Source organism: Oncorhynchus kisutch, linkage group LG27 (assembly GCF_002021735.2).
Source record: "Oncorhynchus kisutch isolate 150728-3 linkage group LG27, Okis_V2, whole genome shotgun sequence".
Taxonomy (NCBI): domain Eukaryota; kingdom Metazoa; phylum Chordata; class Actinopteri; order Salmoniformes; family Salmonidae; genus Oncorhynchus; species Oncorhynchus kisutch.
Window position 1 is genome coordinate 22979646 of NC_034200.2, and position 17839 is coordinate 22997484.

The 17839-nt window shown below is 41.5% G+C and overlaps 1 protein-coding gene across 1 annotated transcript in view; it reads right to left on the reverse strand.

Annotated features, from left to right (window-relative positions):
• The window catches only part of eif2b3 (eukaryotic translation initiation factor 2B, subunit 3 gamma), a 75452-nt gene extending 59023 nt beyond the window's left edge, over positions 1 to 16429 (reverse strand). Inside the window, exon 1 of the mRNA XM_020463040.2 lies at positions 16410 to 16429. The gene's annotated coding sequence lies outside the window, so the exon portion shown is untranslated. The remainder of the gene's footprint in view (positions 1 to 16409) is intronic.
• Between the last annotated feature and the right edge of the window lie 1410 nt (positions 16430 to 17839).

Genomic DNA, 17839 nt, shown 5'->3' on the forward strand with positions numbered 1-17839 from the left:
AACACACAGACAATTTGATATACAGAACTGACCGTATGTTATGTTTTTCTTTCAAAGGATCAAACTAGATATGTGAAAACACATGAATGTAAATGATGACACTTCAACAAGACATAGCAAAAGCTATGTAGAAAACTGATGTAATTTATTTGGATATGCTGACATGCCAAGGTCTGACGTTTTGTTCTGTATACTGCTGTATATGTCACAGAGCATATACGGTGCCTTCAGAAAGTATTCACACCCCTTGACTTTTCCCACATTTTGTTGTGTTACAGCCTGAATTTAAAATATATTACATTGACATTTTGTGTCACTGGACTACACAACATATCCCATAACGTAAAAGTGGAATAATCTTTTTTGAATTTTTTACAAATTAATGTAAAAAATAAAAAAAAGCTGAAATGTTTTGCCAATGGGTATTCAGCCCCTTTGTCATGGCAAGCCTAATAAAGTTCAGGAGTAAAAATGCGCTTAACAAGTCATATAATAGGTTGCGTGCTAAAAAAGCATGCTCAAAAGGTGAATCTTAATTGAAATAGCATTTTAAGTCAACTTAATCTTTGTACGAGAAACCAGTCCTATATAATTTTACTCTTCTCCTCACTGTATGCGTTTCTTATTGTTCAGTCAGATGTAAAAGTTGGCGCTGCAGTGGATAGTAGCCCTGTTATGGGCTCCTGACCAATTCTGCTATTTTGTGTGTGTTTTTTTTACGCTGATCTTAACTTTTTTTGTACATAATGTCTCCGCCATCATTTCTTATGACTGAAAACATCTTTTGGACATCAGAACAGCGATCACTAACCTCGACTTGCATGAACATTTTCACTTCAACGAGTCGACAGCTCTGCACGTTCTGCTTAATCCGGACCAGGCCCTAATCCCCTGGACTCGTAAAAGGAAGCAACGATGAAAGAGAGGCAGGTGATGCGACATTGGCGAGAAAATAGACCACCATCTGTACTATTGGCAAAAGTGCAGACACTGGAGAACAGACTGGAAGAGCTCCATTCGAGACTATCCTATCAATGGGACCTGAAACACTAATATTATATTCTTCTCAGAGTCGTGACTGAACAAGGACAATATACATCTCAATGGTGTGCCTCTTTGTTAACAACAGCTGGTGTGCGATCTCTAATGTTAAGGAAGTCTCAAGGTTTTGCTAGTCTGAGTTAGAAAACCACATGATAAGCTGCAGACCATACTATTTACCATGATGGCACTAAGACCGCACTCAACAAGCTGGATAGGGCAATAAGCATATAAGAAAATGCACATCTAGAGGTGGCGTTTCTCATGTCCGGTGATTGTAATGCAGGGAAACTGAAATCTGTTTTACCAAATTTTTACCAGCATGTCAGCTGTGCAACTAGAGGAAACAAAACTAGATTTATTTTACTCCTACAAGGCCCTCCCTTTGGCAAATCAGACCATAACTCTATCCAGCTTCCTACTTACAAGCAAAACATTTGTCTCCATATTATGTATATTCCCGATAAGCTACCAAATAAAGGATTAAGAATAGCCCATATTAATATATGTAGCCTTAGAAATAAGGTTAATGAAATCAATAACTTGCTAACATCAGATAACATTCATATATTGGCCATCTCTGAAACTGATTTAATTCCTTTGATGACACAGCAGTTGCAATACAGGGATATAACATTTACAGAAATGCCTTTGGGGGAGGTGTTGCTTTACATGTTCAGAGCCATATTCCTGTTAAGTTTAGAGAAGATCTCTTGTCAAATGTTGTGGTTGCAAGTTTTCCTGCCTCATCTAAAGCCTCTTCTTTTGCGGTGCTGATATAGGCCACCAAGTGCTAACAGTCAGTATTTTAATGTTATGTGTGAAATGCTTGATAATGTGTGTGATTTTAAATGAACATTTCTAACATTTTCTACTTTGGATTCATCATCTTCAGCACCACCCCAGCATCAACAAGTGAAAATGGCGCGTTTCTATGTTTTGTAGTAAAAAATATAGAGGAAATAATTTCCTCAATCTTTTTTTAATACAAAACATAGAAATGCGCAATTTTCACATTTGGTGATGTTGGGGAGGTGCTGATGATGTTGAGTAATTTTTACATTTCCATTCAACAGAGAGGTCTATTTTCAGGGTGAACATTTAGCTGTCCTCTCAAGACAAAGCTTCGAACTGTGACTAATGCCTATAATATGATCCAGGTTATCACTCAACCAACTAGAGTGTATACCAATAGTGTTGGATTTGTGATTTGCTCCAAAACAATATAATTTTTCCTTTGGCTGTGGTGACCATAACATTGTGGACAAAGGTTGGGCCTAAAGTAATTTACAAGAGATCACACAACATGTTTTCTCAACACTTTTGTTGAAGATGTAAAACATGTATGTTGGTCTGATGGGTATGAGGAAGTGAATCCGGATGCTGCACTGGAAGTATAAAAAAAAAAATTCATGCCAACTGTTGACAAGCATGCACCTCTTAAGAAACTAACTATGATAACTGTTAGACCCTCCTGTATTAATGATGAATTGATCAATTGTATGGTTCAAATAAATTATGCAAAAGAGATGGCAAGCAAGTCTGCTCAGCTGATTGGTTGACATAATACAAATTGAGAAATGTTGGACTAAACTTAACAAAAAGAAGAAGACATTATATTACCAAACACAGATCAATGACATAAAACACAATGGAAAAACTTTGGAGTACCTTTAATCAATTTGATGGGTCATTTATTACAAAAACTTTTGATATTGGCAATCATTTCGATGACTATTTCACTTGTAAAGTGGAAAAAGTGGATGACATTGAACAGAGAACCATCATATTTTTGAGTAAAATATATAATAATGAAAGAGAAGGATTGCTGTTTTGAATTTGCTCAAGTTATTGTGGGAGAGGTGCAAAACATATTGTTATTCATCAATAATGATAAGCCACCAGGTATAGCCAAATTTGATGGGAAACTATTGAGAATGGTAGCAGACTGTATTGCCACTCCTATTTGCTTTATCTTTAACCAAAATCTAAATGAGTAGGTCTCCACTGGTGTGGAAGAACATTGTAAAACACCCTTTGCTGGCTCTAACAGCTGCACAATCAGTTTGCTGACTGTTCTTAGTAAACTAATGGAGAGGATTGTGTTTAACCAAATACAATGCTATTTTCAGGGCGGCAGGGTAGCCTAGTGGTTAGAGCGTTGGACTAGTAACCGAAAGGTTGCAAGTTTGAATCCCCGAGCTGACAAGGTACAAATCTGTCGTTCTGCCCCTGAACAGGCAGTTAACCCACTGTTCCTAGGCCGTCATTGAAAATAAGAATTTGTTCTTAACTGACTTGCCTAGTAAAATAAAGGTAAAATTAAAAAAATTAAAAAAGAGAACAAGTTAACTACTGACTCAGCATGAACATAGAGAAGGGCACTCAACTTGTACTGCACTGACTCAGATGACTGATGATTGGTTAAAATAAATTGATAATAAGACAATAGTTGGAGCTGTATTGTTAGATTTTAGTGCAGCCTTTGATGTTATTGATCATAAATAGTTATTGTAAAAAACTTTACATCACCTCCCATCACATGGAGTTATTTATCCAATTGAACTCAGAGAGTGTTCTTCAATGGAAGCTTCTCCAACATCAAATACGTACAATGCGGTGTCCCTCAGGGCAGCTGCCTTGGGCCGTTACTCTTCTCTATTTTTTACAAATGATTTGCCACTGGTCTTACACAAAGCTAGAATGACTATGCAGATGATTCCACACTCTACATGTCAGCACCCAAAGCTAGTGAGCTCATGGAAATTCTAAATAAGGAGTTACAGTCAGTATCAGTGATAAATAATAAACTGGTCTTAAATACATCTAAAACAAAAAGCATTGTATTTGGTTCAAAACATTTTAAGACCTCAACTGGAGTTGAACATAAAAGTTGTGCCCATTGTGCAAGTTGATGAAGTTAAACTCCTAGGTACAAAATTGGATGGTAAATTATCACGGGCAAGTCATACTGACAAAGTTGTTGAGAAGAAGGGGAGGGGTATGTATGCTATTAATAGATGTTCTGTGTTTTTGACACAAAAATCAACTGCTCTAGTTGTTCAGGCTCTGGTCTTGTCCCCATCTTGATTACTATCTGGTAATATAGTCAAGTTCAGCAAAGAAAGACCTAGCAAAGCTGCAGCTGGCTCAAAACAGAGCAGCATGCCTTGCCCTTAATCCTTAAGAGTCTATTGATGCCCCCAAGCCTCTGTCAGTTGAAGCTAGAGATATATTTTTTTTGCATGGGCTGTGTCTCAATCCACCGCATCCTCCTATATGTCGACCTTCCACATCTACGGTGGAACCAGTTACTGTTTTTTTTAAATGTATGGAGGGATCTTTGTGCCCAGAAAACAAAAATATTTCCTGAGCTTTGTTATATCGCCTAGATTTGTTATGCCTAAATTATCTACGGTATGACCATCTTAAAACAATCATCTCCAATTACTCAAACAAATAGTTTACCTTAAAAAAAAATATTAAACAGCAACTCCTGGAATGGTGGAACAAACAAACAAACATTTTTGGGAGAGACGAAGGTTGAAAGTCATGTGTCCTCGGATACACAACCCAACCAAGCCACACTGCTTCTTAACACAGCGCGCATCCAACCCGGAAGCCAGCCGCACCAATGTGTCGGAGGAAACACCTAGCAACCTTGGTTAGCGTGCACTGCGCCCGGCCCGCCACAGGAGTCGCAGGTGCGCGATGAGTCAAGGATATCCCTACCGGCCAAGCCCTCCCTAACCCGGACAACTCTGGGCCAATTGTGCGTCGCCCCACGGACCTCCCGGTCGAGCCCAGCCTGGGCTCGAACCCAGAGTCTCTGGTGGAACAGCTGGCACTGCAGTACAGCGCCCTTAAACACTGCGCCACCCAGGAGGCCCTCACACACCATTTTTTGTTGTATTGTTTGAATTTATGTTTTGGTATTGTTTGTATATCGTTGTATTTGAAATTGTCCTTGTCAGTGTATCAGTGTTTTTAACTTTTCATGTTTTGTATTTTTTTGTGGACCCCTGGAAGAGCAGCTGCTGCTTCTGCAAAAGCTAAAGGGGATCCAAATAAACAAATAAACCAGTGATGGATGCAGATGCTAAGACACAGGACTGTTACGCTAACACAGACTGCAATATGTTCCAGGATTTATCTGATGGCATTGCGCAGTTTACCACATCACAATGACTTCGTCCCCACAGTAACCGCATGTACATACCCCAATCAGAAACCATGGATTACAGGCAATATCCGCACTGAAATAAAGGTTAGAGGAAGGCCCCCAAAAATTGTCAAGGACGGCAAGCGATACCGGAGAGCCAACTCAAGGTCCAAAAGGCTCCTTAACAGTTTCTACCCCCAAGCCATAACACTGCTGAACAATTACTCAAATGGCCACTTGGTCTATTTACATTGACCCCCCCCCTTTGTTTTTACATTGCTGCTACTTGCTGTTTATTATTTATGCATAGTTATTATCTATGCACCTCAACTAACATGCACATTGACTTGGTACCGGTATATATCCACGTTATTGTTATTTTATGGTGTTACTTTTTATTTATTTATTGAACTGCATTGTTTTTTAAGGGCTTGTAAGTAAGAATTTCATGATAAGCTGTTGTATTCGGCGCATGTGACAAATAAAATGTGATTTGATTTCTAGAGCTGCCATTTTCAAGGAGTGGGACACTAATCCAGATGTTTATAAGACATACTACTATGACCTCCGATGAGCCATCAAACAGGCAAAGCGTTAATACAGAACTAAGATCGAATCCTACTACAATGACTCTGATGCTTGACAGATGTGGCAGGGCTTGCAAACTATACGGGATTACAAAGGATAACCCAGCCACGAGCTGCCCAGCGACACAAGCCTACCAGATGAGCTAAATGTCTTCTGTGCTCGCTTCGAGGCAAACACTGAACCATGCATGAGAGCAATAGTGATTACGTACGTCTGTGTGATCTTATTCTCCGTAGCTGATGTGAGTAAGACCTTTAAACAGGTTTACATGCGCAGGGCCGCGGGGTCAGACTTAATACCACGACACGTACTCAGAGCATGCACTGACCAGCTGGCAAGTATTTTCACTGACATTTTCAACCTAACCTCTGAGCCGTTCTGTAATAGCAACTTGTTTCAAGCAGAGCACCATAGTCCCGGTGCCCAATAACGGCAATGCAACCTGCCAAAAGGAATAACTATGACTACAGCTCAACATTCAAACCCTTAAAAGCTCATCACAAAGCTCAGGACCCTGGCACTGAACACCTCCCTCTGCAACTGGATCCTGCACTTTCCGACGGGCCACCCCCAGGTGGTGAGGGTAGGCAACAACGCATTCGCCATGCTGATCATCCACACGGGGGCCCCTCAGGTGTGTGTACTTAGTCCCTTCTTGTACTCTCTCCAACAACATCAACAGGTTTGCTGACGACACAACGGTGGCAGGACTGATCACCGATGAGGCAGCCTATAGGGAGGAGTTCAGAGACCTGGCATTGTGGTGCAAGGACAACAACCGCTCCCTCAATGTCAGCAAGACAAAGCAGCTGATCTTGGACTACAGGAAACGGGGAGGCAAGCACGCCCTCATCCCCATCGATGGGGCTGTAGTTGAGCGGGTCGAGAGCTTTAAGTTCCTCTGTGTCCACATCACTAAGGAATTATCAAGATCCACACACACAGTTGTGAAGAGGGCACGACAGAGCCTCTTCCCCTCAGGAGGTTGAAAAGATTTGGCATGGGCCCTCAGCTCCTCAGCTCTACCGCTGCAGCATTGAGAGCATCTTGACTGGCTGCAACACCGCTTGGTACGGCAACGGCAAGGCACAGATTTTATTCACCTGTCAGCAACTGGTGTGGCTGAAATAGCTGAATCTGCTCATTTTAAGGGGTATCCACATAATTTGTATATATAGTGTACTTACACTGACACACCAATACACACATATACACTACATACAGTTGAACTCAGAAGTTTACATACACTTAGGACATCTACTTTGTGCATGACAAGGAATTTTGACAAGTAATTTTCCAATTGTTTACAGACAGATCATTTCACTTATAATTCACTGTATCATAATTCCATCGGGTCAGAAGTTTACATACACTAAGTTGACTGTGCCTTTAAACAGCTTAGTAAATTTAAAATGGCTTTAGAAGCTTCTGATATGCTAATTGACAATATTTGAGTCAATTGGAGGTGTACCTGTGGATGTATTTCAAGGCCTACCTTCAAACTCAGTGCCTCTTTGCTTGATATCATGGGAAAATCAAAAGAAATCAGCCAAGACCTCAGAAAAAGAATTGTGGACCTCCACAAGTCTGGTTCATCCTTGAGAGCAATTTCCAAATGCCTGAAGGTACCACATTCATCTGTACAAACAATAGTGTGAAGATGCTGGAGGAAACAGGTACAAAAGTATCTATATCCAAAGTAAAACGAATCCTGTATCGACATAACCTGAAAGGCAGCTCAGCAAGGAAGAAGCCACTGCTCCAAAACCACCATAAAAAATCCAGACTACAGTTTGCAACTGCGCATTGGGACAAAGATCATACTTTCTGAAGAAATGTCCTTCTGGTCTGATGAAAGAAAAATAACTGTTTGGCCATAATGACCATCGTTATGTTTGGAGGAAAAAGGGGGAGGCTTGCAAGCCAAAGAACACCATCCCAACAGTGAAGCACGGGGGTGGCAGCATCATGTTGTGGGGGTGCTTTGCTGCAGGAGGGACTGGTGCACTTCACAAAATAGATGGCATCATGAGGTAGGAAAATTATGTGGATATGTTGAAGCAACATCTCAAGACATCAGTCAGGAAGTTAAAGCTTGGTCGCAAATGGGTCTTCCAAATGGACAATGACCCCAAGCATACTTCCAAAGTTGTGGCAAAATGGCTTAAGGACAACGAAGTCAAGGTATTGGAGTGGTCATCAAAGCCCTGACCTCAATCCTATAGAAAATGTGTGGGCAGAACTGAAAAAGCGTGTGTGAGCAAGTAGGCCTACAAACCTGACTCAGTTACAGTATACCAGCTCTGTCAGGAGGAAGGGGACAAAATTCACCCAACTTACTGTGGGAAGCTTGTGGAAGGCTGCCTGAAACATTTGACCCAAGTTAAACAATTTAAAGGCAATGCTACCAAATACTAATTGAGTTTACGTAAACTTCTTACCCATTGGGAATGTGATGAAAGAAATAAAAGCTGAAATAAATCATTCTCTCTACTATTATTCAAACATTTCACAATCTTAAAATAAAGAGTGATCCTAACTGACCTAAGACACTGAATTTTTACTAGGATTAAATGTCAGGAATTTTGAAAAACCGAGTAAAAGTATTTGGCTAAGGTGTATGTGAACTTCCGACTTCAATTGTACGCCCACACACACAACACGCGCACACATACATATTGATTCCACACACACACACACACACTTTCACACACACCACATACAGTGGGGAGAACAAGTAACCTGCAAAATCGGCAGTGTTTCCTACTTACAAGACATGTAGAGGTCTGTAATTTATATCATAGGTACACTTCAACTGTGAGAGACGGAATCTAAAACAAAAATCCAGAAAATCACATTGTATGATTTTTAAGAAATTAATTTGCATCAACTCGTACCACTCGACATCAATTCGGTACTGGTACACCTCATATTTTTTTTACTTGTTATTCACTGGGTATTTATTCCTCATGTCATTATTTCGATATACACTGCTCAAAAAAAAGGGAACACTTAAACAACACAATGTAACTCCAAGTCAATCACACTTCTGTGAAATCAAACTGTCCACTTAGGAAGCAACACTGACAATAAATTTCACATGCTGTCGTGCAAATGGAATAGACAACAGGTGGAAATTATAGGCAATTAGCAAGAGACCCCCAATAAAGGAGTGGTTCTGTAGGTGATAACCACAGACCACTTCTCAGTTCCTATGCTTCCTGGCTGATGTTTTGGTCACTTTTGAATGCTGGCGGTGCTTTCACTCTAGTGGTAGCATGAGACGGAGTCTACAACCCACACAAGTGGCTCAGGTAGTGCAGCTCATCCAGGATGGCACATCATTGCCATTGCTGTGGCAAGAAGGTTTGCTGTGTCTGTCAGCGTAGTGTCCAGAGCATGGAGGCGCTACCAGGAGACAGGCCAGTACATCAGGAGACATGGAGGAGGCCGTAGGAGGGCAACAACCCAGCAGCAGGACCGCTACCTCCGCCTTTGTGCAAGGAGGAGCACTGCCAGAGCCCTGCAAAATGACCTCCAGCAGGCCACAAATGTGCATGTGTCTGCTCAAACGGTCAGAAACAGACTCCATGAGGGTGGTATGAGGGCCCGACGTCCACAGGTGGGGGTTGTGCTTATAGCCCAACACCGTGCAGGACGTTTGGCATTTGCCAGAGAACACCAAGATTGGTAAATTTGCCACTGGTGCCCTGTGCTCTTCACAAATGAAAGCAGGTTCACACTGAGCACATGTGACAGACGTGACAGAGTCTGGAGATGCCGTGGAGAACGTTCTGCTGCCTGCAACATCCTCCAGCATCACCGGTTTGGCGGTGGGTCAGTCATGGTGTGGGGTGGCATTTCTTTGGGGGGGCCGCACAGCCCTCCATGTGCTCGCCAGAGGTAGCCTGACTGCCATTAGGTACCTAGGTGAGATCCTCAGACCCCTTGTGAGACCATGTGCTGGTGCGGTTGGCCCTGGGTTCCTCCTAATGCAAGACCATGCTAGACCTCATGTGGCTGGAGTGTGTCAGCAGTTCCTGCAAGAGGAAGGCGTTGATGCTACGGACTGGCCCGCCCGTTCCCCAGACCTGAATCCAATTGAGCACATCTGGGACATCATGTCTCGCTCCATCCACCAACGCCACGTTGCACCACAGACTGTCCAGGAGTTGGCGGATGCTTTAGTTCAGGTCTGGGAGGAGATCCCTCAGGAGACCATCCGCCACCTCATCAGGTGCATGCCCAGGCGTTGTAGGGAGGTCATACAGGCACGTGGAGGCCACACACACTACTGAGCCTCATTTTGACTTGTTTTAAGGACATTACATCAAAGTTGGATCAGCCTGTAGTGTGGTTTTCCACTTTAATTTTGAGTGTGACTCCAAATCCAGACCTCCATGGGTTGATAAATCAATGGGTTGATAAATCAATGGGTTGATAAATCAATGGGTTGATAAATCAATGGGTTGATAAATCCATTTTCCATTGATAATTTGTGTGATTTTGTTGTCAGCACATTCAACTATATAAATAAAGGATTTAATCAGAACATTTCATCCATTCAGATCCAGGATGTGTTATTTTAGTGTTCCCTTTATTTTTTTGAGCAGTGTATATATATATATATATATATATATATAGTTCTATCTTTAACTCTGTATTGTTGGAAAAGGACCCGTAAGTAAACATTTCACTGTTAGTCTAGACCTGTTGTTTACGAAGCATGTGACAAAATGTAATTTGACTTGAGTCAGAGTGAGCTTTTACTCAACCAGCCTACCCAGAGGACAAAGTGGTTGGTCCTGAAAGGGCAGGTCAACCTGGCACCAAGCAGTGGTTGGAGTGCACCCGCATGCTAAATGAAGTCTCTATTCATCCCTGGCACAAAGCCTGTGTGGGTTCCCCAATGGAGAGAGGACCACCTCTCTGTCTGAACTGCCCATCTCTGCCTCTGAAAGGCCCTGTGGATGCCATGCCACAACACCCCCATTAGACACCCAAGAGACATTGCATCTCCTCCTGCTTGGCCAACCGCCTGTATACCACCACCACACAAGGAGAGAGAGAGAAAGAGAGATGGTGGCAGTGGCCAACATCCAACTCCCCGTCTGCCCAACTAGCCCGTTATCCTGTCCTCATCCCTTTTACGGGTCAAAAACAAAGGCTGCATGCTGTATGTAGTTATTAGTTATAAGGAGGATTTCCATTGAATAAAGTCATCATATTTGATGTTATATATTCAACTGGAATGCTCTTGATTTGAATGTCATGGAAAGTTCTAAATGAACGATGGTGTATTTTTTAGATGAAAAGCTGAAATTGACTTTAGTAAAACCACAGGCCACATGGATATTATCGAGATTGGAGACATGGGGAATATAACAACAAATTCAGGTCTTCCCATTAAATATTTAGATAATATCTTGTTGTAACGTAATGTATGTGATCCAGGACTTTCCAAACAGTCCAGTTGAGCCACCCTTGTTTCTAGGATACCATACACAAAATGTATACAGTACCAGTCACACGTTTGGACACACCTACTCATTCAAGGGTTTTTCTTTATTTGTACTATTTTCTATATTGTAGAATACTAGTGAAGACATCAACACTATGAAATAACACATATGGAATCATGTAGTAACCAAAAAAGTGTTAAACAAATCAAAATACATTTGATCATTTAAAGGTTGTTCAATATATATATTTTTATTATTTTTTACTTTAGTTTATTTGGTAAATATTTTCTTAACTCTTCTTGAACTGCACTGTTGGTTAAGGCCTTGTAAAGTAAGCATTTCACGGTAAGGTCTACACTTGTTGTTTTTGGTACATGTGACAAAAAGTTTGATATATCAGTTGCGCTTCAATTTGAGGTCCTAAACCTAGCATTAGATTGCATCCTTGTAGCTGTGTGGGCTAATATAGTCAAAATGTTTGCATTGGGCTAAGTTGAGCCAATGGCCATGGAGTAAGATGAGCCGGTGACAAGTTGAGCAAATTGAAGTGTTTTCTTCCCAGGTGTAATGCAAGTCATTATCACTGGGACAGGAGGTAACAACAGGGTCTGGCCTATGTTAGAAGTGCAATTTTTTATTTTACAAATTCTTTGTTAGGTGTTAAGCCTCTTTTAAAAGATGCTTAAAAAAGTGATAGTGTTCAATTGTGTTTGGGAAATAAAGATAGACATGGTTTTAAAATCGTAGTGGTAATATTTAATTCATTACAGAAATGTGTAGGCGGCTTAATTTACCCAGAGTAAGTTGCGTCAAGAGACAATTTTGGACAAGCTATGTTTTCAAAACTGTAATGTTTACATTAATTCAGATTACTTCCAGTGATACACAACATCCTGAAATATATGTAGATATCTTTGTTAGAAGGAAAACAGAAGGAAAACTATATTTCCTTTGACGGAGTGATGGCTCAACTTACCCCACTCTCTCCTACAACTCTTTTCTTTTCAGACCACTAAAAACAGTTATTTTAGTTGACAATAATGTTGATTGTGTTTTGGTGCAAGGCCTATATTGGTGGAAAGGTTCTATTAATCAGTGCTTGATATGCAGTCGAGTCCAGGACGGTTGGCCCCCCAAGAGGAAATGGTGGGACGTTTCCAAATCTGAAGAAGGCTAATGAGCGTGTCTGTCTAGGTAAAAGAGCTCTCTCTCTGTGGAAAATTGCCAGTCTATGGTACAAGATTGATGCTGAAAATCTGCTGGGGTAACAAGGGAGGGCAACCTAGCATGTAACTGAGGATTACAGAGGTCCTATTTTTGTATTCTGTCTTGGACCAAAAGTTGTCTTTAGAAATATTGATTAGATAAATATATAATTCAGAATTCTTCTGCTAAGAATTTATTTCTTTTTTTTGGTATAAAATCACACTTTTCTTCTTTTAAAATCGACCAATGTTGTCAATATGAATCAGAAATAATCTCCTGCTGTGTGTCACTTGAAAACATATGCCAGTGGTCTTGTTCATCCACACTCCTTCTCCTTCAGTACACTAATCACAACAGATATCCCAAAATAGCAGAAATACTCCTGTTGAAACTAAACTGCTGTCTATGACTGGGATGAAATATTTTATGGACACGAAGTGAATGACTTCATCCCCCCTCCCCTCTCTCTCTTACAGCCATTCAGCAAAGCCCAACCAGCTCACTAACACAATGTCACCCCAAACAGATCAGTGGAAGAAGGTAGGGTTGGACTCTGAGTAAGGCCAGCAAGGCTAGTGCAGTCTAAAAAACACTGGTTAGACCCGTGATTAGAAACCTCTCTCTGTCATACCAGGATCAGGGAGAGAGAATGCATCTCCTGATTCTCAGTAAAGGCACTCCTTATCTCCCCTCGTGTTTGGACCCTCCTTGTCCAACCCCTGTCCCCACCCCCCAGTCCCCACTATGTCCCTTTTCTCCAGGTTGCCTGGGTGATGCCTAACAAAGCCATCATTTTACCAATTTCCACAGAAACAGGTGCTGGCACAATGGCTGCTTCCTTCTTAGCTGAAAGGGAAGGTTAGTGAGGTTCATGGGAACCCGGGCGGACAATCTCATGGCTGTCCAAGTGTCGTCCCTGGGCCTGGGCATAAAAGAAGGCTAATTTGTTGTCGCTGTTTTCCCAGGGGGTGGGAGGGGGGAGGTGGGGGAACAGTTTTCAAAACAGACCCCCTGATATCAATCTCCATGCCTGATAGGTCTGTTTTTGGCAAGGGGTGGTGTCTATTTTCTTTTCTTCAACTCCGTTGCAATAGAGGACAAAAGTGGCCATGTCATGATTTCAAGATGTTTTAATTTAGCTTCTCATAGTGCCCACATCCCTGTGTGTGTGTTTTATCCAGTTTTTTTTGTGTGTTCCAATGAAAGTCTCTGATATCTGTGCTTATCTTTAACTCCACCAAAACAGAAAGGGGCGTTTGGCGCTAGAAAGTATTTGTGGGCACATTAAGAGTCGGGAGGGTTAGGAGGGGGTGGGGGGTGGCTCTGCTCCTCTTGCACGGGCCTAGCAACATGTTTTGTGGGGACACAAAACCATTTGAGGGGTGTAAGCAAAGCATTTAGATTGTGCAAGAACTGTGTCATTCACTTGCAATCTTGCTAATAGTATTTATCTCAATGTGCACTGCCCAATAGAATTGATGGAACTCAATCCAATTAGAATCAAGCTCAAGGACGGGGCTGTCACAGGTTAATTTATGCAACACAAAATATATTCAGAATATTTTTCAGTATATCTGAATCGATGGATACAATAATGAGCTACAGTGGAAAGAGGTTGGGTGTCAGAAATGCGCATGTTGCAAGCCCACACTTCACTTTTTGTATGTTTTATCATACCGTCTGGATTCCTCAACACCTCTCAACAATGAGACAGGGTTGTGCTCATCTGCATCACAAATGGCACACTATTCCCTATATAGTGCACTGCTTATGACCAGAACCGTGGTCATAAGCAGTTTACAATATAGCGAAGAGGTTTCCATTTAGGATGCATCCCTAGCCTGAGGTGCCACTGTGCCAGTCTGTAGGGGTTACGGTTACACCGTCTCTGACCCAGATAAATGTAGCCAGCAGGCAGTAATCCAACAGGTTGGTACTCGGGCTAAATGGAGCAGCACCGTGGAGGGTGGGCTTTAGTCAATGAAACATCAAAGAAACTAATATCTAATATCCCCAATGATTGACAAGGCAGCTTTGAAGCCATTCTAAAATAACATTTGTAGTGTAGAGAGAGACAGCTTGGAAAACTGGCATAGAGAATGACCTAAGAAAACATTCCATTGACCTATGAAAACAGTCTTCAATCAATAAATCAAAATCTATAAACACAAATCCATTTCTGAAATACCTAATTAGGGTAACGCAATGCCAAAACCATGTCATTTAGTTGAAATATATATTTGTACGTGCGTGTGTGAATTTGTGTGTGGCTGTGTCTTAGGTGACATCCACCCACACAGGCAGGAGATGAGCGGGACCATGTTTGCCCAGTTGGGGGTTGCAATGTTGCTGTTTTCGCCCTGATCTCATCTTCTCCAAAGCAGCAAGACTTCCAAAAGTCCATTTGAGCCACTGGCTGCAGTGTATTGCAGGCACTAAAACATTCCACAAATGGTATAATAAGACATTGGCACAAGAGGCTTAGGACTGGGGGAGAGAGCAGGGATCGGTGGGCTTGTAAACCACTCTGTAAACATTCCATTGAAAGATGGAAGAATGCAAGCTCATAAGAGCTCTATTCAGTCAGCCGGGATCACTGTCAGTCAGCCGCTCAGAGGAAGGGGGAGGGAGAACACAAAACACACACGCCCACAGGAACACACAGATAGCGAGCGCACAGCACACTTGGAGGGAAACAGACAAAGGCACGCACGCTTTATCTCAGGAGCCATGGCTAAAAGGGATGCAAAACTCATGTATCAGTACCAGACACACTGGTGAAGATTGTGTTACCACACACATACACACAGATGCCAAAAAAATTCTGTAACCTGTACCCACACACAAGTACGTGCATAAACAGGAACACACACACATTTTTTTCTAACTATGGGAAATAAGTAACCCCTAAATAAGGTTTGCTGTAATTGTCTTTATAATCCCATCAAATTTACATCTTCATACAGCTGAATCTCATCTCGTAGCAGGAAACCACTTGTGGTAAAGGATTGTGCTCTATATCCACTGACTAGTCTTTGGCCTGCGCCTCATGCTCAGCCCTGTCGTTCTCCCCCAAAAATTGACATGCTATGAATGTTCAACTCCACCTGATGGCGATAAGGAGTTTATAGAAAAATTAAGTTTTGATCCAATGTGATGTATCACTTCTCATCCACCAGAGGTCAATGTTTCTCTGTATATCAGTCCCAACAAGCTGACTTCAACACAGATAAAGATTATTAATATTGTAATGATCTGGCTAGATCATAAAGGAACAATTGTCCAGACAGAGGATTGAGTTTACGAATTCCCGTTTTATTTTTTTTTACCCAGAGGCTACTGTTTGGCCGTAGCCCAAGCCAAATAAATCAAGGATACCCGTATAAAACAACCGTGACCATCTCTTGTGAAGACCAGACGTAAGAGAGAGAACAATGGCTAAACATGGTCTTAAACTTGAGATGCGCCACCCCCCCCGCCAATCCCCCCCCCCCCCCCCCCTCAATGTGGAATATAGAAAGGCATGTGAAATCACATAATGTACAATGAGAGAAATGATGGAATCAGCAGTGGTCAGATATGTTGCTCATTGACGACTATAGTTCAAGACAGCTGACAGGCATACCTCAGGACTTTCCTGCTGACCATCAGATGGTATGCTTTCATCATGTGCATTGCCTCACATGGACACTGACTGACTGAGTGGCTAGTGTGTTTGTTAGTGTGGTGTCCCCCTGTGGTTGCCATAACAAGTCAGACGACCAGGGTATTTCTCAGTAATGAGGAAATCCTCAGTGTCTCACTCAGTTGAATGCCTTCCATCTATTCTAGTCTGACCATGAAGGCTGAGACATCCAGTAAAAATGTATTAGCTTTTAATGTGCCATGAAAACAACCAGTCATGATTTTTCATGCGATTGTCAAACAAATCACTTCAAAAAGTAGGTTACCTTTGCACCGTTCATTCCAAAATAATTCCATCATCCGAACAGTGCACTGTGCACCAGTCAACATTCCTTCAATACACAAGTGGCTGAAACTATCTGAAGGAGGGAGTATTCAACCTGATAATTAATTGCACCCACCTGTTGTCCCAGGTCTAAATCAGTCCCTGATTAGAAGTGACAGTTTCCCTATGTCTTACTATAAGCTGCCCATGACGTGCCATACTCTTTGACCAGACAGTATCAGATACACGGCCTACACACAAATACAGTAGGCTTTACATGTCCTCTGCTTCGACAACGATGGAAGTCCTCAGCACCTGTCTTTGTACTAAAGAAATGCGTTAACTTGAACTTTCTGTTCAAATGAAATATTTGTATTTTTTTGCTCTGAAAATATCTCATTGCTCTGAAAGCACCTCCAAATCATCTTAATTGAAATAAAAGGTTTGCTATCATATAACGTGAAACAATGCACAGGAGCTATGTCAGGGTGGAATATTATATTATTATGGAATATATTTTATTATTTTTAAACTTAACCTTTATTTTTATATTATGAAATATACTTCATGTATATGTATGGAAATACATTATTATTTGGCTGTATGGATACATTTTGTTGGTCAACTATGTGGCATCATTACCCTGGGTGCAGTGGCCAGGCAAACTCCCCCCTCCCTCCCCATTTACTTTGCAACTTTGAAGCTTCCCGCAGATTTTGCTGCTGCTGAACCAACCTGCTGAAGCAAGACAGAATGAGTTGTAACTAGTTCCCTAATCACAAAGTCATAAACCCCACATTTTTCTATATATTCTCTTGTGATTTTAAACTTAACATCACGGACACTGCTAACCTTATAACCTTAATCTTAAATTAAGACCAAAAAGCAAATGTTTTGCTTTCAATAATATTTACGATAGAGCCCATTTTCACTTTGTGGCAGTGCTATCTAGTGGAAAGCGACAAAGTGAGAGCTATAAGCTGACCATCCCACAACAGCGGGTCGTTTGTCGGAAATCACATTGACTAACATGCTTTGAAGGGCTATAGAAGAATAGGCTATAAACCTGAATTGTTAGGTAATGTATCAATGAGAAAACAAGACTATAGAAGTCATAAGATTCAGAAGGAGAAGTGGTGAAGAGGGGAGTTGTGATGTTGTCTATTCTTGTTGTTAGATAAGGTAGCCTATTTATAATGAAAATGAAGAAGTTGTCCATGTGACTCAAGGAATCCCCATCAGATGTTTTGACAAAGCGTAGGCTGGCTATACACCGTCCTTGACTTAGACTGAAATAGGTGCCAGTACTGTTTATATTTACAGTTGAAGTCAGAAGTTTACATTCACCTTATCCAAAAACATTTAAACTCAGTTTCACAATTCCTGACATTTAATCAGAGTAAAAATTCCCTGCCTTAGGTCAGTTAGGAT